Raw genomic sequence first — 23,257 nt, forward strand, 5'->3', positions numbered from 1 at the left:
CAGTCACAGTCGGCCACATTTTAAGTGCTTACTAGTCAATGTAGATAGTGACTACTCTGTTGGACAGTGCAGAATAGAATATTTCCATCCTTGTAGAAAGTTCTATTGACTCGTGCTAGTTTAAAGTACCCAAAGGCCAAGGCTGTATATCCAATTGATAAACAGCGAGTCTTTCTCCCAGAGTGACTCAGCAACAGCTGCATCTTTGCCACATCTCCCCTAGCACCATTTACTATTATTATTTTGTCCTCTGTTGCTCAAGGATTCACCATGGCTTGGAAATGAAGGAAACAATTTCTCTGCTTCTACACTTTGTAAAAGTAAATAAAATTTTAGGACACCCTAAATTTATTATGCAGCACCCCACCTCTCAAGCCTTACATAGAAAGGCTTGAGCACAACACATTAAGCCTTACATAGAAAGATGTTGAAATTCTGTTAAGCTTCCCTAAGCTTTGTTGATATAAGTGATCCCACACTTCTACATTTAGGAACACTGACTTCCATTCTTTGGAATCTGTGCTTCCCAAGCAGGCTCATCCTCAACCTTTGCTCTTGAATAAACTCTTCTTAAAATAGATTCTGATCTTTTTATTATTTTAGATGAACAACTAGTTCACATAGAGATATGTAAAAGTTAGGTTGAACCACATGGAATTGCCTTTTTTGTAGATCAGAAAAGGCATTGAATTGAATATTGTCAGTTTCATAAGGTTCAGGTTAATACAAAGTGAGAAGAGTGATAGAGGTTCTGGGACAGGAAGTGCATGCATAGCTTGTGTTCCTTTTTCAGTCTCGGATTTCTGTACTGTGAGATGGGGATAATCCAGGTGGTTTCACCTTAAGGAATGATGGTTGACTGAATTCCTGCTTATTCCTTGCCTGCCACAGCTGCGTGAAGAGAGGCTCACGTGTGTTTATGGAGAATAGTTATGGGAGAGTTAGAGTACATACAGCTGTAAGAACCAGAAAGCCTGAAAACCAATGGCTTTATACATATTGCATTCTGAACAAGCAGACTGGAGGTGGTATTTCTGGATCGGATCAGTAATTCCACGTTGTCAGGGCACTAACTGGGCATCTCTGGTACTCTCTCAGCCTTCCCCCTACAGTCTACAAGATGGCTGCTGTGGCTCCAGGCGTCACGTCCTCAATACAACTACGTCCAGAGGCAGGAACTGGGAATGGGCTTGGAGGTGACCAGGACAGCAAGTGGGCTGTCTGCATAAACCTCCCTTCCTCTTGGGAAGGAAAATCACCTCCCGAGTCGATCTTCTGTCCATCTTATTGATCAGAGAATGTTATAAATCCACCCATTAAATAATCTGGACAAGGGGAGTGTGCCTATTGTCCTTGGTTTAGGGTGGTTATGATTCATGCCCTGAAACGGGACGTATTGCCAAGCAAGCGAAATTGAGATTCCATCAGCCAGGAAGAAGGGGTAAGGAAGATGAATATTGGGTGATAGGAGTTGTCACAAGTTTTAAAGATGCTTTCAATTGGTAAATAACTGTCGAGAATACCTTTTGTTTTCACCTTCCCAGTCTCCATTGTGCCTCCTTCAGAAACACACACTGGGTTTTCTTTGGGTGTGAAGGGGCCTCTGTGCCCATCATTCCAGTGTGAGCACATGTTCTGAGCCAGGTCAGTGAGGCTTAATTTCAGAACTTCTGTTGGAACTCTTGGGAAAGACAAGTTCTCCCTGTCCTAGGTGTCTGAAAAGATAACATGCTAGCCTGGAATTGCTGGGGGCTATTTTACCTGCCTACCTACCTGAATGAATGAATTAAGCTGACACAAAGGGGTAGTAGAGGGATGAGGAGAGGAGAACAGAGGGATGGTGAGAAACTTGGTCCAAATGAAATTGCTTGAGACCTGTATGCAGCTGTGACAGATAATTCAGTTACATTGCATAATAAATCTTTCCCCTCATCCCCCACCTTATTTTTTTCTTTTGTATGTAAGTTAGTTAGGGTTGCAAAAGATTACTGGCAGGAATCGGTACCTAGCAATGGAGTGTTACAAGTAATAGACCCTAAAATGTGGATTGGCAAATTGAAGGTAGAATGGAAGGCAATAAAGGTCTCCTATCCCTGGCTAAGAAGTTGGCAGTCTTTGTTATGCTCCAATAAAGCATATTAAATTGTTGCCTGTTCTCCCTTAGGACTCACAGCATATGCCTTTGGAGACTGGGTCATTAAAGCACTTGATAGAACTTTTCAGGCTGTGGAGTGTGTGGGCTACTTCCTGAAGTTCTTAGTGAGTTCCTTTGAGAAAAAGACAAGCTTCTATCATCTGAAAGTTAAAAAAGAAGAAAAATTTGTCTCTGATAAAAGAAGTCCTTTCTCTTTTGGTAGCTGAGAGCCAGACAACACTGTCCTTTTCAGGGTTGGAAAAGGTGAGTTCTCTGTTATGTGATGAAGCTCATTCCAGCAAAGACAGAGACACTGGAAACAGAACAGAAGATACTACTAAAATTGGGAAGGAGCTGGAGCCCGATTTTGACTCCTCCAGGACAGATGACAACTGGCAAAGTGCTCCTATGTGGAATACACAAACAACTCCAGCAAATAAATCAGTAAATCAGAAAAGGACAGTCAGTTCAATACAACAGTGAGAGGAAGAGATTGACAGGGCATTTCACAACAGAGGAGATCTAGATGACAATCAACAGGAAAAGTGCTCAGCCTCACCTGTCATCAGGGACATGCCTGGAAACAGCAAGGAGATCCCACTACACATTCTAGGAGAACAGCTAAAATCTAAAAAAACAACTGATCATATCAGTGTTAATGAATATGTGGAACTGTTGAACCCTCATCCTCTGCTGGTGGGAGTATAAAGAGGCCCACATACTTTGGAAAACAGTGTGGCATTATCTATTAAAGGTGAATGTATGCATACCTTACTACAAAGCAATTCCACTCCTAGGTCTATGTGTGCGTATGTGTAAGAAAAAACACACAAAAAATGTGCTGACTTGGCGCCATGGCTCAAGCGCTTAAGCCCAGTGTTTTGGGGAGCCTGACGCAGGAGTATTGTTTGAGGCCAGGAATTCGAGAGTAGCCTGGGCAACATAGGAAGACTCCATCTCTACAAAAAATAAAAAATAAAAATAAAATTAGATGGACATGGTAGTGTGTACTTGTAGTCCTAGCTACTTGGGAGGCTGAGGCAGGAGGATCTCTTGAGTGCAGGAGTTCAAGGTTATAGTGAGCTATGATTGGACCACTGCACTCCAGCCTGGGTGACAGAGAGGGACCTTGTTTCAAAAAAAAAAAGTTATTAGCAACATTGTTTGTAATAGTCCCAAATTGAGAAAGCCCAAATACCCATCAATGCAGAGTGGGTAAATACATTGTGTGTAGTTTTGCAATGAATACTTTGTAAATACACCAAACAAACTATTGCTACGTGCAACAACATGAAAGAATCTTGCAGATCTAATTTTGAGTGAAAGAAGCTTGATATGATGAAATACCATAGAGTCTCGTTTATGTAAGATTCAAGACCAGGCAAAATGAATATATGGTGTTAGAAGTCAAGTGAATGGAGACTTTTGGGGACAAGGGAAAGGGTTAGTTATAGGAAGGGGAAAAGAGGGGCTTCTGAGGTCCTGGTTTTGTTCTATTTCTTGACCTGGCGATGATTACACGGAGGTGCTTACTTTGTGATGATTTGTGTGGGCTGTAAGGTGTGTGATTTCTGTACTTCTCTATATGTGTCTTACATGTCAGTAAAAATATTAAAAAGTCTTCTAATCATAGACTATGGAGGAAGAGATGGCTGTGAGACTACAAATCAGTGATTCGTTAAAATAATAATTATCCTTGAGCTGCAGGGCAAGAAGCAGATTAGCAGGGCCTTCCCATTCCAGGCTGTAGTTTGAATTTCACCGATGCAGAGGATAAAGTGGAGGCCATTAAGCTGAGAAGGAGGGTGGAGCCCTGAGGCTGCTGCTAAGAAACAGAACTCCCAGGCCAGAGTCTAGACGAGGACACTGTTTCTTGCTTTGCCTAATGTCCCATGAAATGACCAGATGCAAATGGACTGAAAGAGTACTAAGTTATAAACTTCTTAGGGAATTGCTTCGCCAGAAAAATCCCAGTATGATTGAAAAAGGCCTCTGACTGGTCAGCCCAAGGTAAACCCCTGCTCTCAAATCTGCACCATCTGGAAATGGGTCACTAAAGGATCCTCCCAGGGTCCCACCTCAGAAGTGGAAATGGAGGACGACTGGCAAAGGGGACCCTCTCAGAGAGCAGAACCAGGGTTGTCAGATCGGCTGGTCAAGGACCTCAGTCCCCTGCTAGTGTGAGTCCTTGCTGTTCTTGTCCAACAGACCATGATGTACCTAAAGGACTGGTGATCACAGTAGGCTGTTTCCCCTTCTCATTTCCAAATGGGAAATTCTATTATATTCTGCTATTTTCTCTTCTGTCTTATATACTGAGTGTGTTGGGGTGGTTTGCATTCATCATTTAGCCTCTAGGGTGTCAAACTGAATTGCTATATACAGATCACATTGATAGAAATCTGTGTGACCTTGAGATCTTGGTCTTGGAGCTGGGTGCAAAAATGGGGCATAAGTTTGGGTTGTCTATGACTGTAGAGGGAATGACTTAATTTTTGGAAGTATGCAGTATAGTTGCATTATGTTAGGTAGGGATATTACTGAAATTGAACAAATGGAAAGAAGGATGTGTATAGAAAATGAGAAGCTGAGGGGTGGGTTGTTGGGTGTATTTGTTATTTTTGCCTTCAAGTATCAATTTCTTCCTCTTATCATGGTAGCTCCCTGATTTCCTTTTGGAGAAACAGTGTCTTCCCAACCCAGATTGTGTGGTTTATCCCTTTCCCTTGATCACAGTGGTTGATTCAGAGATAGGCAAGTGACTCAGGCCAGGAGCCCAAGCGGTGAGATTGGATTCCAGAATGTTCAAGAATCTCCTGGGAGAGAAGAGTTCCCTTTGCACTGATGCTGTTAGATTATAAGATATAAATCTGTAGCCATTGGTTGTTCTCTTGCCATTACATAGGAAGTATCTGCCTAAATGTAGCCATTCAAGATGAAAACAAGGCAGGAAAAAAAGAGAGACCAAGTTTGATGTTGTAGCTCTCATGTCAATTACACTCCTGTACGTTTTAGTTGCATGGACCCCACAAATCTCATATTTTGCTTGAGATCACATGAGTTGGGTTTCTGAAACTTTCAGTTGAGAATCTTGTAATTGCAATCAGCTATGGGAAATGCATAAACACTTCCATGTGTTTTGCATATATTTGGTGTCATGCCACTTTTAACTAAATGAAAGGAGAGCGACTTTTATTGAAATGCCTAAGTTGCAAGCATTAACCCAGTAGGGGAAGATCTCGTTGAGTATATTCTTTGGTTTCCTTGCTTTGGCATCCAAGGCTTGGGAGCAGTCCATATCAGGAATTCATTGCTCAGGTCCACATAGCTTGTTTACCCCTCCTCCTAAGTGAAGAACATCAGACCTTCCACAGTCAGGGTGTGTCCTTGTGAATTTCCAACTGAGCCAGCTCACTGATGGATGGATGCCACAATGATGGCAGTATTTTCTGCTCTACACGCACATGTGACAGCAGCGTATTCTACCCAGGAAACGGGGTGGAGGCAGTAGCTATGTGGGTCATCACCCTTGGGCCTAGAATGGCATGGAATATAGCAAGATCTGTGGTGTTCAAGGGTCAGGGATGTGTATTAGATTCAGTCTGAGTCACAAGGAGGTGAAACAGTGAGATTAGGGAAGAATGGAATCCTGGGAGTATGAATGGGAGGAGCCAAAAGCTGAGGAGATGGGGGTATTAGAATAGGATCCAGAAAATACAGAATAAGAGTTAGAAATTGGCCAGGCAGAGGAGCCAGGAGACAGAGATGCTCTAAGGAGGCACTGGGCAGGCCTGCCATATGCTGGAGAATGGAGTTTGTGCTGCTTGAGGGTATGTTGAAGGGTTTGCCTGAGCTATGTGCCACTACTAAGGTATCACCATGCATGGTGAGCTCTGCGGGGTTCTCTCTCATCCTCTGTTTCAGCCGGGCACTGTGTCACATGTATGTGCTCTAGATCAGAGACCAGAATGGGAGCACAGCAGATTCACTTAACTACAGTTACGTTTGCTGGTTTTTTCTATTACAAATGTATGTATTTTATCCTCCTACAAAACTTCAAATCAAAACTCCTCCTCAGCATCTGGCTAAGTAGACCAAAAGTAGGTGCTTTCTAGGTTCTGAATGTTGGTGTCCCCCCAAATTCATATTTGAAATGAATCCCGAATGTGATCGTATTAAGAAGTTGGGCCTTCTGGGAAGTGATTAAGCCACGAGGGCAGACTAATGAACCACGAATGGGATTAGTGCCCTCGTAAAAGACTGAAGGGAGCCTTTTCCCTCTTTGTGCCATGTGAGGACACAGCAACAAATTACCATCTGTGAAGCAGAGAGCTCCCACCAGACACCAGAGCTGCTCATGCCTGATCTTGGACTTCCTGCCTCTGGAACGGTGAGAAATAGATTTCTTTTTTGGGGGTTCACTTTATTTATTTATTTATTTGTTGCAATGCAGCATTTATTTGGAAGGCTTTAGGTCTCAGTGTTACAAATTATTTCCATTGAGAAATAAATTTTTGTTGTTTATAAGCTACCTAGTCTAAGGCATTTTGTTATAACAGCCTGTATTTTGTCATTCTTTCACTGCTACGAAGAAACACCTGAGACTGGGTAATTTATAAAAGGTTTAACTGGCCCATGGTTCTGCAGGCTGTACAGGAAGCACAGCGATGGCTTCTGCTTCTGGGAAGGCCTTTGGAAGCTTCCAATCATGGCGGAAGGCAAAGCATAAGCCTACACATGACATGGTGAAAGCAGGAGCAAGAGAGAGGCAGGGAGGGGGCCACACACTTCTAAACGATCAGGTCTCATGAGAATTCATTCACTATCATGAGGAAGCACTAAGCCATTCAAGAGTGCTCCAGCCCCATGACCCGATCACCTCCCACCAGGCCCCGCCTCCAACATTGGGGATAACATTTCAACTGAGATTTGGGCGGGTACAAATATCTGACAATATCACAGCCTGAACAGACTAAGACAGGGCTCAAAAAAGCTGATGAGTGTGAGTGCTCATCGTATGTACATGCAAAGTGTGTGGGGGACAGGTGCTTGGGGGACATGAAGATGAACCCTGCACAAATCTTGCTCACCAGGGTCTTGTACTGCTGAGGGAGGCATCACTCTAGCCTGCTGTCAATCCTGTGCTCTACTGACATTGTAAACAACAGCATTTATCACCTGTCTGTTCAAGGAATTGTGTGAGCCACTAAGATAATTTTTTATTTCCAGAAAGAGAGAAATTACTGTTTCTTACTGCAGGAGACTTTATTTTCTTCATTTCACAAAAGCACCAGGGAAATGGCTGTTGAATAAAATTGTGAACTTTGCCTGATGGGTGTTACTAAGGCAGCAGATCCTAAAATGGGGTCTGGTGTGTGCTCATATCAAGCTGTTTGATGAACACTTTGCTACCAGTTACTCTACTCTGCATATATAGCACAACATGATTTTACTAAAACCCTATGATGGAATCTTATGCAAAATTTTATGCAAAGTGGTTTCTAGAAAGACTTTTAAAGTCATGGAAAAATGGCTTGGATACAATGTAAGGCAATAAAAACAGGACACATATATAGAGTTTGTAAAAAAAATTATATTTGAGATGATGAATATCCTAGTTACCCTGATCTCATCACTATACATTAGATGCATCAAAACAGTACTATATATCCAATAAATATATAATTATGTGTCAATTACAAATATAAAAGTATCAAAATTATATATGTATATGTGTATATATATATCTATATCTATACAATAATAATACTTCTTTTAAAGTATATCTGAATAGCTGTATCTATATATATGTACATACACATAAGAGTTAAAGGAAAATCCTGGGCTGGGTGCAGTGGCTCATGCCTGTAATTCCAGCACTTTGGGGGGGCTGAGGTAAGAGGATTGCTTGAGGCCAGGAGTTCAGGACCAGACTGGGCAACATGGCAGGACCCCTATCTCTATAAAAATTACAAAAAATTAGCCAGGTCTGATGGCACGTGCCTGTAGTTTGAGCTACTTGGGAAGCTGAGGTGTGAGGATTGATTGAGCCTGGGAGGTCAAGGCTGCAGTATGCTATGATCATGTCACTGCACTCCAGCCTGGGTGACAGTGCAAGACTCTGTCTCTAAAACAATAAAATAAACAAAATGTCTATTTTTTGAAATTTTATTTATTTATTTATGTATTTTTAAGAGACAAGGTCTTGGCCGGGCGCGGTGGCTCAAGCCTGTAATCCTAGCACTTTGGGAGGCCGAGACGGGCGGATCACGAGGTCAGGAGATCGAGACCATCCTGGCTGACATGGTGAAACCCCGTCTCTACTTTAAAAATACAAAAAACTAGCCGGGCGAGGTGGCGGGCGCCTATAGTCCCAGCTACTCGGGAGGCTGAGGCAGGAGAATGGCGTGAACCTGGGAGGCGGAGCTTGCAGTGAGCTGAGATCCGGCCACTGCACTCCAGCCTGGGCGGCAGAGCGAGACTCTGTCTCAACAAAAAAAAAAAAATAAAAATAAAAAATAAAAAAAGAGACAAGGTCTTATTATGTTGACCAGGTTGGAGTGCAGTGGTGTGATCATGGCTCACTGTAGCCTCAACCTCTTGAGCTCAAAGGATCGTCCTCCCTTAGCCACCTGAGTAGCTGGTACCATGGTGTGCATCACCACACCTGGCTAATTAAAACAATTTTTTTTAGACAGTTGGGGGCCTCGCTTTGTTGCCCATGCTGGTCTTGAACTCCTGGCTTCAAGTGATCCTCCCACCTCAGCCTCCTGGAGTGCTGGGATTATAGGCATGAGCCACGGCAGCTGGCCAATGCCTGGTGCTAATAGTAGTTACCTTTAGGTCATAGAGTTACAGGCAATTTGGGTTTTCTTCCTTTGTATTTTCAAATTTTCTATAATGATTATGTGTTGTTTTTCTACATGATTATATTTCATGGTCAGAATATAAAGACAAATTCATTTTTAAAAAGAATTACCTGAAACCCGTGAACAATAATAATGTATTTAACAATGTCCCATATGGAGCATATCACAAATATCCTACATTTTAGAGATTACCCAACTTGTGCATGGTCATTTAGGAAGCTAATGGTGGGATTAAGAATTGAATCTGGAGAATGTTGAGGTTCTTGGCTGTCTTCCTGAGAGCCCTTGCTCATGTGCCTATGGTAGGCAGACTGCTGTCGTCACTATTTCATGGCCTGTGTACCATCTGGGGGAAGAGGAGATGGAAACCGTGAGGGCAAGTCGGCCAGGGCAGCCTCCCCTAGGCAGCTCTCCCTGCTCCCACCCGAAATGGGAAAGCAGGGTGAGTCATAGGTCAGATGGCCTCCTGAATCTTGGTTTCCAGCTTGTTTAAGTTTGTAAGGTCAGAGCAACTGTTCAGCTTTGTTCTTGCTTTGTTTGTGTTACACTGGGATCCAGTCATCCATTGGCACAGAGACACAGTTTCCACTTTGATACAATCTGTGTCAGCCTGGCAGTTAATTTATTTAGCAGCATCTTAAGTTTTTTTTTTTTTTTTTTTTTTTGCATAAAATCCAGCTCCTGCAGGATATTTATCAGCATCTTTGCAAGAGAGGACGAACTCAAAAGAAAGTATAGGAGAAGAAACATTCAGGTGTGAGCAGTGGAGGGATGCATAATTATATTATTCCATCTTACCAGGCCGGGGGTTTTGATGTGACACAAGGATGCTATCAAAGTAGTCAATATTAGCAAAAAGAGAGGGCTGTTTTGGAGATGGGCTGCTCCGAATGACCAGAAGGACCTATAGCCTCCTCTAGATTCACACACAACCCTAGTGAACGTATACTGCCCCTTCCAGGTGAAACGCAAATGCTAATGGGGGCAGTTGGTAGGATAGGACATACGAGGTGGGGAGGCAGAGAGGGAAGGTTATTTTCTAGCGCTCATCTGAGTGGGAACTGATAAGGGACTCCACAGGGAAAATGAAGAAATGCTTTGTATATTCCTCTGAACTCTAGTTAGGCCTAACCTGCTAAAAGTCAAACTTCGTTTCTGATTACGGGCTGTAACTTCATGCCTTTGTAGGTGTAATGGACATAATGAGGGGTTAGAGACTTAGTCCTGAATTTTTACACACTGATGTAGGCATGGGAACCAAGACTGTTTTGGCCAACATGGACCTGAAGGTACGGAGGGGAGCCAGCTTGGTATTGCTGAGCGCTTGCTATATACTGGCATTGCTGAGTGCCTGCTGTTTGCTGGCCTTACTTCGTGCTGTGGAGGCATGGAAAACAGTCTGCCTTCTGGGGCAGGAGAGGGCTACACTTCTGGGAAGTCTGGAACCTGGGCAAATCTTCACCAAACGCATCCTCTGCAGTTCCCTGGGTCCTAGGGTAAGGTTGTTTCCAGGAGGAATGCTGGAGGGGACTAGAGAATATGCTGTAAAATCTTGTTTCTATAAATCATTATGTAGTGTTATATTTTGTTTGTGCGGTTTCCATGTACCTCCATTCAGGAATTATTTCTCAATTATTTATTATGTATAGGGTAAATTAAATCCCATTAGTCAAGTCTCAAATTGCATTTGGCTGTTCCATTGTAACTACTCCTATGTTACCATTATCAATATTAACTAACATTTGTGTGTTCTAGGCTTTAGAGCTTAGGAACCATTTTCATGCACAGTATTACGTTTAATACAGCAAGCCTGTGAAGTAGGGATTAGTATCCACACTTTACAGATAAAAGGAATGAGGCTGAGACACATCCAAAACCACACAGCTCTCAAGATGCTGAGTTGGAATTTTAAACCCTACATTTCTTCTTCTTCTTTTTTTTTTAGATGGAGTTGCACTCTGTTGCCAGATTGGAGTGCAGTGGTAGGATCTCGGCTCACTGCAACCTCTGCCTCCTGGGTTCAAGTGGTTCTCCTGCCTCAGCCTTCCAAGTGGTTGGGATTACAGGTGCCCACCACCATTTTTTTTTTGTATTTTTAGTAGAGAAGGGGTTTCACCATGTTGGCCAGGATGGTCTTGATCTCCTGACCTTGTGATCCACCCACGTTGGCCTCCCAAAGTGTTCAGATTACAGGCGTGAGCCACTGGGCAGCCTAAACCCTACATTTCTTACTGTAAACTCAGGATTCTTTCCATCACATCATTCCATGACTCTTCTCTTTTGCCCCCTGGGATAAAATAAACTTTTCCTGGGCTAGCTGAGTAGGGCAGACTTCCTAGGCTTGGCATTGGGGGTTCAGGGTGTAGGGCCTCTCTTCATCTTCCAATTTCCTCTTCCTATCATGTTGATTTGGAGACATCAAGGAAAAAGATTCAGGAATGTGGGAGTGGAGAAAGAGAATAGTGTACTCCAGTTGTAGTCACATCAGTTTCTTCATTTATTTAATAACCATTTATTAAATACCTGCTCTATGCCAAGTACTGCCCTAGGCACTGGGGGTACAGTGGGGAAGATGGCAGGCATGAACCCTGCCCTCATGAAGCCTGGAACTCACGGAGCCTGGAACTCTATGGGGAAAACAGGGACTCAGTAAGTCATTAGTCACTCTACTGAATGTTATGAAGAGGTGCGCTGTGTACCTTTATACAATACGGGGGTCTAAGACAGGAAGACCCCATCTACGGTGTCTGGAAAGGCTTTCTAGAGAGAGCAGTGTTAAAGCTGAGTGTGGAATTAGCGAAGTGAAGCTCTAGGTCGTAGGGAATGTGGTACTTTTGAAGAATTGAAAGGCCAGGACAACTGGAATGAGTCAAGGGAGGATTGTAGATCAATGGAGATGTGTTGGAACCAGCTGATGCAGAGAATGAAAGAATTTTAGTCTTTATCCTAACAGTAATGGGAAACAATAGAAGGATTTTTAGCAGGGGTGTGACATGATTGGATTTAAATTTTAAAGTATGAATTTAACTGCACTGTGGAGAATATGCATGTGAGTTCTGGACCCAACTGTGAGACATCAAGTGACTGAGGTAGGCAGCTGGAGCTCAGGAGAGGGTCTGCAGCACAGAGGCAGATGAGAGACAATTGGCACAAATAAAACAAACAAAATGGAGGAAGTCTATCTGGGGAGATGGTAGAGAGGCGAGGGAAGGCGTTCATTCACTCTATAAACATTTATTGCTCCTGATTGCTGGTGTTCTAGGTAGTTGGGCTGAAGAATAAAAAAGACAAAGTTTCCTCCATTGTGGGGCCTGTATTCTAGTAAGGAAAGGTAGAGGGTGGGGTGGGAGGGAAGTCTGACAATAAGTAACAGATCTATAGTTATAAAGATGTGCTTATAAGGTAAGGTGCAGAAAGCCAAGCAGAGGAGGGTAAGGGGAGTGGGAACTCGGGGCATGGGTGGATTGCAATTTTAAATAGAGCAATCAGGGTAGGTTTCTCCAATAAGGTAAAGGAGAGAGCTGCAAACAAGAGCATTTTCTGTGCAAAGGCTCTAGGGAGTGTGAGGAACAGCACAGAGACCCAGTGTCTGAAGCCAGGAGATGAGGTCAGACAGAAAACAGGAGGTCTGGGCACAGAGGGCCTTGTGGGCTTTGGGTTTTACTCTGAGATGGAGAAGGCTGTGGAAGGTTTGAAGAAGAAGGGTGGGATGATGTGACAAGTAACAGGATCACTCTCATAACTGTGTTGGGAACAGACCTTACTGAGGGCAAGGTGGAAGCAGCACCAGCAGAGGCTCTTGCAGTCATCCAGGTGAGAGGTGATGGTGGCTCCTATCTGGGTGGTGGTAGGGAAAGTGGGCAGAAGTGATTGGATTCTGGGCCTGAGATCTAGCTTGGAGCCCATAGGACAACCAACAGGTATTTATTAACATTTGCTAAATTGAGTGGAATAGACTCTACCTAACATAGTCACAATGTCAAATAATAGAAATATTTTTTGTTTTCAAGACCTTTTAAATGATCTAGGAGATAAAACTAAACGGAGTCAAGAATAACAAAAGCAGGAATAACACCATCACCAAATTGTATCTACTAAATGCTAAATGCTATAATAAAGACTTACATATATCAAGTTGACTGTTTCGCAGCTTTATGTGGTTCAACTTAATATTATCTAAGTTAACCATTGCAACCACCTTGTGAGTTTAGATTATTCCTGTTGTACAGACGAGGACATTGAGGCTCAGGAAAATTCAGTAGAGAAGCAGTGGCAAAGACAATAAAACAAAGGGCATAATGAAGGACTAAATAATATCATTTATATAATAAATATTATGTGAGTCTATTCAGGAGGAATTTATATGGGCTGGCATCATTCAGGAAGCTTTAAAGAACAGCGAAACCTGAGTTAGGCTGTGAGAAAAGGTTAGACTTTGTTGATTTGTAGAGGTGGGGAGGAGAATTACAAATAGAGGAAAATGCTCTGGCAAAGTCATAGAGTTGGGATACAGATTAAAGTATCAGAGACACCAGCGTAGGCAACACAGTAAGACTGTGTCTCTCCAAAAAAAAAAAAAAAAGTAAAATTAGCTGAGAGCAGTGATGCACCCTTATATTCCTAGCTACTTGGGAGGCTGAGGTGGGAGGATTGCTTGAGCCTAGGAGTTCAAGATTACAATGAGCTCTGAAGAGTGAGACCCTGTCTCAAAAAAAAAAAAAAAAAAAAAAAAAAAAAGAGAAATCAGAGAGAGGACAATCTGGCTGAATTTAGGAGTCTATCTGCTGTATCAGTTTTCTAGTACTTTTGTAACAAATCACCACAAATTGGGTGGCTTAAAACAACAGAAATGTATTATCTCACGGTTCTGGGGGCTGGAAGTCTGCCATCAAGGTGTCAGCAGGGCCATGCTCTCTCTGAAGCCTCGAAGGGAGAATCTGCTGTGTGCCCTCCTCGTAGCTTTTGGTGCTGCTAGTAATCTGTGGCCTTTCTTGCCTTATCCAGTTTCTGCCTTGTTATCATGTGGAGCTCTCCCTGCATGTCTGTCCCTGTGTTTCCTCTCCTCTTTTTATAATGATGCCTGTCATACTGCATCAGGGCTTGCCCCATTTCATCTCAACTTGATTACGCTGGCAAGTTCCCATTTCCAAATAAGGTCACTTTCACAGGTACTGAGGGATAAAACTTGAACATAGGCTGAGAGCACATAGGCTGGGAGCGATGGCTTGCGCCTGTAATCCCAGCACTTTGGGAGGCTGAGGCAGGTGGATTGCTTGAGCCCAGGAGTTTGAGACTAGCTTGGGCAACATGGTGAAACCCCGTCTTTACATAAACTACAAAAATTAGGTGGGCATGGTGGCACATGTCTGTGCTCCCAGCTACTCTAGAGGCTGAGGTGGGATGATTACTTGAGCCTTAGAGGTTGAGGCTTCAGCAAGCCATGGTCATGCCACTGCACTCCAGCCTGGGTGACAGAGCGAGACCCTGTTTCAAATAAAACAAAACAACAAAAAACCTTGAACTTATCTTCTTGGGGGAACACAATTCAACCATAACATCTGCTAAGCAAATTACTATGTGTTGAATGAATACATGAAATGGATGACATGTGATTGTATATGAAGAGTGTAAATGGTTGAGACTACTGAGAGTCTGAAATGTCTGGTGGAGTTTGGAAAATGCTTTACCCAGGGTGGTAAAACTTGTTCATCAAAATGCTGGGAGTTGATTTTATAGGGTGAGGAATTGGAGGATTATAGTTTGTAATTTGGGATTTAAGACTTTTAGATCTTCAATCTGTCTATAGATGTCCCCAGATTTTTATCTCTCGAGTCTATAAAAAATGACTGTTAAAAATACCAGTTGCCAGCTTGGAACACCCAAGCAGCAAGTCTGTGGTCTTAGAACAGAGATTATTTTTCTTGAGTTAAAGTCTTTGGAAAAATCAGTAATGGACCCAGCAGAGAAGACATGGAAAAAATCGGTAGTGAGACTAGCATGAACATGGAGTCCTTTTCTATAACAGGAGAGTCTAAACATAGCTGCTATGATCATATATCACCACAGACAGTGTCTTCTACCTGCACCGCCTCAAGTTTTTTACAAACTTGACACACTACTTTCCTCACCTTTTCACAGCCACATTACAGGTGCTGATCTGCAATGAGCGAGTCCCGGAGCTTGGTCTTTTTTTCCTAAGTACCTCTTGCCAATCCCCCAATGGCAGGTGCAGGTGCCACCCTGGTGGGTACTCATTAGCTGTAGGCAGCATGCCTTGCAGATTCAGCCTCTTCAGAAACACCAGGTACTCATAGACACCTACCGGCCTATACTTCTACATCTGACCATTCTGGGCTGAATTGTGTTTCCCCCCTTCAAAAGATATGTTGAAGTCCTAACCCCCAGCAACTCAGATGGGATGCTATTTGAAAATAGGCCCTTTGCAGATGAAGTCAACTTAAGGTGAGGTCATTAGGGCAGGCCCTAAACCAATAGGACTGGTGTCCTCATAAGAAGAGGGGAATCTGAATGTAGATGCAGCGAGGAGAGCATCAAGAGAAGACAGAGGCACACAGGGAGAACGCCATGCCATGACAGAGGAGGGCTGCAGCTGCAGCCAAGGATGCCAGTAAACACCAGGAGCTAGAATAAGCAAGAAAGGTTCCTCCCCTGCAGGTTGTAGAGAAAGCATGACCCTGCTGACGCCTTGACTTCAGACTTCAGACTGCAAGAGAATAAGCTTATGTTGTTTCAAACCATCCAACATATAGTACTTTGTTACGGCATCCCTGAGAAGCAAACGGACTGTCCCTTTCATCAAGGTTTACCTGTCTGAAGTTTCATTTTCTAATGTTACTGTACTCAACTGAATTGACTCAGCAAATTAATTACTGTGAAGGGATTTACAGCTGCTGATGGCATAACAGGGGTGTGGGGGCCTGCATGCTCTGTAGCAGGGACCTTGTCTGGCAGGTCATTGTCGAATGTAGTAACTGAGGAGAGTGGAATGAAGGGACACTACAAAGATGTGGATGGGGTAAGGGAAGCACCAAGGATGCAAGGGAGGGCTGCTGCCACTGGGGCTGGTAACAGTGGGTGCCATTAAATCCACCTCTAGGTGTGAAGGAGGCAGGGAAAGGGCCTATTCTCAGAGCTGGGGACAGCAGTAGTGTGGCTGCAGGAGATGGTTGCCTAGTGGAATCTGTGGCCTTCTGTAGAGGCATGGGACCACTGTCACCTGCAGCAAGGCAGGGAGGGAGCTAGAGGATAAACACCTGCTCCTTCTCTTGCCCTCTGGCTCTTTTGTTAATATCCCTTAGCCAGAAGCTGGAGGGTAAAGGAACCTGTAAATGCAGTCGTAAAGGTCAGCCTCCCTGGGATACAAAGAAGAGTGGACAGAAGTGGGGTCCCCCGGCAGGGGTGAGGATGGGAAATGTGTCCCGACAATGTCAGATGGGGCAAGGATCCGTCTATCAGCAGCCTACCCTTCCCCACCTTTGATTTGACTTTCCAAGGATATGCCTAGTAGAAAAAGTCTCCCTTTCAAGCCTATTTGCATTTTGGTGGCACCCCCTCCCCCCGCCTTTTTCTTTTTTAATTGTGGGAAATGACTGTCATAATTATTGTCTTTTTTTTTTTTTTTTTGAGACAGAGTTGCACTCTTGTTGCCCAGGCTGGAGTGCAATGGCGTGATCTCGGCTCACTGCAACCTCCACCTCCCGGGTTCAAGCGATTCTCCTGCCTCAGCCTCCTGAGTAGCTGGGATTACAAGCATGTGCCACCATGCCCAGCTAATTTTGTATTTTATAGTAGAGATGGGGTTTCTCCATGTTGATCAGGCTGGTCTCAAACTCCCGACCTCAGGTGATCTGCCCACCTTGGCTTCTCAAAGTGCTGGGATTACAGGCATGAGCCACTGTGCCTTGCCCATAATGGTTTTAATTGTGGGAAATGCTAAGTCATAATGTAGAGCCCTTTAATGCTCCAAGGTTATGGGGCAGAGATGGGACAGACGAAACAAAATGGGATAGACAATAGTGGTCTTGTTAGCTCAGAGGCAATGATTGTCAGAAGAAAGACACTGACTAGGGACAAAGTTAGAAAGAAAGAATCTTATCAAAGGAAAAGAAGTGAGGGGGATTCCAGTTAGTGGAGAGAAAGTGCTAGAGAGAGACTTGGGAAGATGACTGGACTGAATCCTGAGGGAAGAGATTAGTGTAAGGAATTTCTGGATGTGAGAATTGGAGAGGGCAAAACAACGTCTTCCTTACAGGATTGTGGTGAGAAGCAAATGAATCAATGCATGGGCAAGGGATGGTCGCATCTGTGAAAGGGAATTCAATCTCGGGACTCCAAAATCCTACGCCAAAGAGAAAAGTCAAGCTGGGAACTGCATCAGGCAAACCTGCCTCCCATTTTATTGGTAAATAAGATAGCTACAAAGATTTAAAAAAAAAAAAAACAAAAAACTACATACCTCCGTCACAATTTGCCCACAAGGAAATTCCTTGTGGACCTCAAGATCTTTACCCTAAAACAGTTCTGTTGAATTTCACCTTGGCAATGTAAGTTGATAGCTGATCTTCACAGCTGTGGGACAAAGGACAGAACTCAAAGTCATCCCTCTGCTCACCTGAGACAAATGCATATCTGATTGCTTTCTCTGCCTTATTGTTTATGCAAAACTGCAGATTCACTAAGGCTAAGTGACCATTCCTCTACCCACCCCTCACAAGTAAATCATGTATTCAGTGAAAGGCTGATCAAAGACTCAAAAGAATGCAACCATTTGTCTCTTACCCCCTATGATCTGGAAGCCCCCGGCCCTGTGCTTTGAGTTGTCCTGCCTTTCCAGACCAAACCAATGTACCTCTTACACATATTGATTGATGTCTCATGTCTCTCTAAATGCATAAAATCAAGCTGTGCCCCAACCACCAGGGCACACATTGTCAGGACCTCCTGAGGCTGTGTCACAGGTGTGTCCTTAACCTTGGCAAAATAAACTTTCTAAATTGATCGAGACCTGTGGTTCACACATATAAAAGCACTGTATGCATATATAATGTATAACAGCAGCAGCAATTATAAGAACAATAATGGACATCTAGTTTGGGATACAGGGAGATGCTGGATTAATTTCAGCTTAACTGATAGATAGTGCATGACTATTCATTGTCAGTACCATCCATAATAAGCAAAAGGAACTTTATTTTCTCAACTAAAGGGAGAGGACCCAGGATATGAAGTGGAGTAGAGGAGAAATCAGACACACTACCTTTTTTTTTTTTTTTTTTTTTTTGAGACAGAGTCTCACTCTGTCACCCAGACTGGAGTGTAATGGCGCGATCTCGGCTCACTGTAACCTCCACCTCCCAGGTTCAAGCAATTCTCCTGCCTCAGCCTCCCGAGTAGTTGGGATTACAGGCGCCTGCCACCATGCCTGGCTAATTTTTTTGTATTTTTAGTGGAGACAGGGTTTCACCATGTTGGCCAGGCTGGTTTTGAACTCCTGACCTGAAGTGATCTGTCCGCGTCAGCCTCCCAAAGTGCTAGGATTACAGGCGTGAACCACTGCGCCTGGCCTAGACATGTTAATTAAAGTGGAAAAGTTTGTAACTTCAGCTTTACCGAGCTTTTAGATTCATTCTCTGCTTAATTCATCCCATAAGAGTCTCAGGAATGTGGTAGTTTTCTGCACCATAACTGTCTGACCAAGATGAGTCTCTTATGAGTATGGAGGAGAGCTTGGGGACAGAATTCTGTTCCTAAGGACAGACCCTGTTTAAGTCTTTTGATGTGGTCATAGTACCGAATGTGATTGCTACATATACAGGTAGCAATCTTGAAGAGCTTTTATTTGGTGGAGTTTTCAAACCCCATGCCTCCCTGTACCCCATCCTTTAGCTGCGAGGAAGAACAACTGCCTCTTTACCACGTCTTGGACAATGCCTTCTCTATGATTCTTCCTGCCTCCTCCTTCTTCTCTCTCTCTTTTTTAAATTTTTTTTTTTAAGACACAAAGTCTTGTGTGTTGCCCAGGCTGGAGTATAGTGGTGTAATCAGAGCTCACTGTAACCTCAACTCCTGGGCTTATGTGATCCTCCCACCTCAGCCTCCTGAGTAGCTGGGACTGCAGGCATGGCCACCTAGCCCAGCTAATTAAAAAAAAATTTTTTTTTTTTTGGTAGAGATGGTGTTTCATGTTGCCCAGGCTGGTCTCGAACTACTGGTCTCAAGTGATTCTCCTGCCTCAGCCTCCCAAAGTGCTGGGATTACAGGCGTAAGCCCATCATGCCTGGCCTCTACTTATTGTTTAAATGTACCTTTCCTCAAAGTTTTATCTTCCCATCTTTTCCCGCTCAGATTTTCTGTCTGAGGGGGCTCACCTATATTCATCTCTAAATTTCTTGTGGCTAACACAGATTTCCAGTGGTCTCCTGGACATCTTCCCATGCATTTCTCTTCCATAACTAAAACTTAGCACATTTAATTTAACGTGTCATCCTGCATACCGCTCCTCTTGCCGTATTTACTTATCATGGCTATTGGGACTTCTGTCCTTGCTTTCACTTGGGCCAGAAGCCTCAGTCATCTTCCATTTCTTGTTCTCCATTCTCTTTAAACTCCAGGGTCTCTTGACATCCAAATCATCAATTGCCAAGTTCTGTCCTTTCTTCCTTTGAGCTTTCTTCCCAGTCCAATACCTTGATTCTGCTATAATTTAAGTACTTTTTGACTCTTCTGGATTATTTCAATAGCTTCATGACATAACAAATTTCCAACTTCGACATTTTCTTCATTGTTGCATGAGTTATCTTTCTCTCTGGTCCAGGTCAGATAGTTTTACCTCCTCAGAATCGTCCGTGGCTCCTTGCTGCCCAAGACACCTGGTTCAGTTCCTGGCTGGGACTTTACAACCCTCTAGGATTCAGTCCCAACCTACCCCATGCCTTCCTTATGCACCATGCTGGTCACTGCCCCATACTGGCCACACTGCACTACTTGCCCTTCACTGGATATGCCATTCAGACCTCCATGTTTTCGCTTATGCTATCCGTGAGAGGTAGACCCACCTTTCTACCTTTCCCTGCGCCACCTAGGTAGAACGAATAATTCCCTTCTTTGTCTTTCTGTATTTTGAACTTTGTCTTTCTGTATTTTCCGTATTCTGTGTTTCTATATTTTGCTTACTTTTCTATTCTAGTACTTCTTCTCAGAAGTACTATATGCTTTATATTATAGTTAAGTGCCTTCCCTCTAGATTGTAAGCTCCTTGAGGGTGCACTGAATTTTATTCCTTTCTGTATTCCTGTGACATTGATCACACAGAACTTTACACATAGTAAGACTCTCAATAAACGTCAACGAATGAATGGATACTATTCACAGCACAAAACGTGGGTAATTGGGAGGCTGGCCTTGAAGTATGTCTCATAGCTTCAAAATTTCTGATCTTTCTTCCCCATAGCTAAAAGTTCAAAAGAACATCATCTAGTTCCTGGGGCAGTATCTTACAGGCCAACTTAAGTGGAAATGCAGCTGCACTCTCGTTATATTTTGCTCCTGTGGTTTTGTCTCATGGCCCTGACTTGAAATTTCAGTTGGAAACTTGAAATGCAACCAAAGTAGTTTCTTCTGTGTCACCCAATAATAAGGCTTTCTAAACCCTTCAATTTCACTCAAACATTTATCTTGAAAATCAGCTCTGCTGCAAAATGGGTCTAATTCAACTGCCACCCATGCGGATGTAGTTGTGAGGATGAGTTTAAATGGGACATTTTTAGGCTCTCCATTATGTCAACAAGTTAAGAGTTTCATTCATTTAAAAAATGTAAATAAATGCAGCTGCATCTGGCTATATGGACATTAAAGTGAGATCATTGTGCTAAACCAAGTGACAAAATGCTCCAAACTGAGGGAGATACCCAACTTTGAAGATAATTTAAGAAGCATTAATAATATATTTAGAAAACTCATGCAGCCAAACCCCTACCTCCAGCTCATCTTTTTTTACTCTGTAAGCTAGCAGAATTCATAAAGACAGCTTAAGAACAACAAATAAAGAACTGGCTGCTTGCCAAAACCAATTAAGTGGTGAGAAAAGGAAGTCACATGCATTAAACTTGCATGTTGGAATTCTCCATTATTGGACTTAAAATCATTACACAATTTCATACTTAAAATAATTATACAATTTTGCATTTCTCATTAAAATATGTTAATTGAATTAAACAGTGTTCAACTTTCGAAAACTAGATTTCCAGAAATCAGTTTGCAAGTCTATTTGCTTGAAGGTAGAACGCATTTTCTCATTAAAAACGGTATTATCAATGCAGGTAGGTACCCAGGTTAGCCCAATAAAGTCATTCATACTCATTTATATTGATGCCATATCATGTATTTACAAGAAAAAATTTAGTAAAAAATTCCATTGCCTTATTAGCATTTATGTAAGTAATTTAATCTCCCATCTCTGAAATTTATTAAGAAAGGTTTTCATTTTTACTAAATGGTGAATGAAAAGCACAGCGGAAAGCAGATTTAATTAAGGGCTGAAAATATAGATGAGTACCATGGTGGAGATTCTGAAGGGAAATCTGGGCCCTTTCCAGGACTTCCTAATTTGATGCTACTGGCTCTTTATGACATTAAGTCTCACTTCCAAATTTACGGCTTTCCTTTTTCTTCATATGGTTATATCACTGGCACTACTTTAGGCTTATCATTCATGATTAGGGTCATTTTTCTTTGGCTTACAAATGGAAGAAAAAGGGGACAAAATGGGACATTTTCTTCTGAGATAATTGAGCAAAAGTTAGATAAGAGGAAAGAGGGAGAAAAGGCCCTTAAAAAGGATGTGCATGCATATGAAAAATAAATTTCCTATAGTGGTTACCCTGAGCTGAGTCAGCAAAAATGCATGATTTCCTAAAGAAGAAAAAAGCTATTCATTAGATTTGAGAGCTTTCGCAGTCCCAGGCCATGCTATTGCTTCCCAAAGGGTAGAGGCTACCAGAGGAACGAGCACAGAAAGAGCTCTGTATGCAACTGGCTATTCTTTTTTAGAGGAGATTCACAAATTGGGTGTTTATAGCTTTGCAATTCATGGTACTCTGTCATTAACTAATTTTTTGAGCATACCTATGATTTATTTCTCTTTCATTTTCCACACACAGAAAATGACTGTATCTTATCTTAGTTTTAAAAAATCTTAATGTCTCTCACTCTTTGTGGCATCACCTCCAATGTACTCCATAACTCATGGCCCCTCCAATTCAACTCGCTACTGCTGTTTAGATAATACCTTTCAGAATCTTTGCCAGCCAAGACAAGTTCAGTGGCTTCCAATTTTCTTCACACGCTGAAACTTTTCTGCCGGATGTTCAGGGCCTCCATAGAATGGCTTCACACTTCCCAGTCAAGCCCACACCTCCTCCACTTCCTATCAGATGCCTCTGCTCTGGTTTGGCCAGAATCTTTCCTATTGTTTGAAAATGCCACAACCATTCCAGCTTCTATGCATCATCAACTCATGTTTTCCTTCTTAAAATTCATTCTTTTTCCTCCTTGGCTGCCTAAATTCCATCTATTTGTAGGAAGCAACGTTTGGGGTATCTGTTCTATGTAACAATAATTTTGGGCACAAGAAGCCCTAGCAACCATTTTGTACTACATGACCCAGCTTTCTTAGCCGCACTTGATTGGACTAACAGAGTACCTATGACCTAAAATGGAATGATCAAATTCTCTTCCCTAGGAATTTGGAAACGGAACTGAAAACCAGTGTGGGTGTCTGGAGATGGAACATGTGACTTAGGAACTGTGGGTCAGCCACATTCTATTTTGTGGAAGAGAAACTATGGCAGCCTCATGGTAGAAAGGGAAAGAGAGAGTATGTAATAGTTAGAGTTCTTGGTAGAAAACAGCAGAAACAAATTCTAGTTAACTTAGTAGAAAATATTTACTCTAAGGATATTATGTAGCTCATGGGATCAGTGAGAAGGCTAGGGACCTGATTTGGAAAATGGACCAGGAGAGACTAGGCAGCCCAAAGACAGCCAAGGTATCATCCTAGGAACAGTCCAGTTAGAATGCCACTGTAAGCTCCACTCTTGCCTCTTCTTGTCAACCCCTCCATATAGTAACTGCAGTGATCTTTCTAAAATTTAACTCAGATTATGATACTCTCCTGCAATTATATAATAATTTGTCTGGTCTTTGTCGTAGTTCCTGGCGTGGTGCCTCTAATACC

The 23,257-nt window shown here is 42.8% G+C and overlaps 1 protein-coding gene across 4 annotated transcripts in view; it reads left to right on the top strand.

Moving 5' to 3' along the window:
- CNIH3 (cornichon family AMPA receptor auxiliary protein 3) overlaps window positions 1-23,257 on the top strand; it is a 333,831-nt gene that overhangs the window by 92,531 nt on the left and 218,043 nt on the right. The gene's annotated exons all lie outside the window — the stretch shown is intronic.

This window comes from Macaca mulatta, chromosome 1 (assembly GCF_049350105.2).
Source record: "Macaca mulatta isolate MMU2019108-1 chromosome 1, T2T-MMU8v2.0, whole genome shotgun sequence".
Classification (NCBI taxonomy): domain Eukaryota; kingdom Metazoa; phylum Chordata; class Mammalia; order Primates; family Cercopithecidae; genus Macaca; species Macaca mulatta.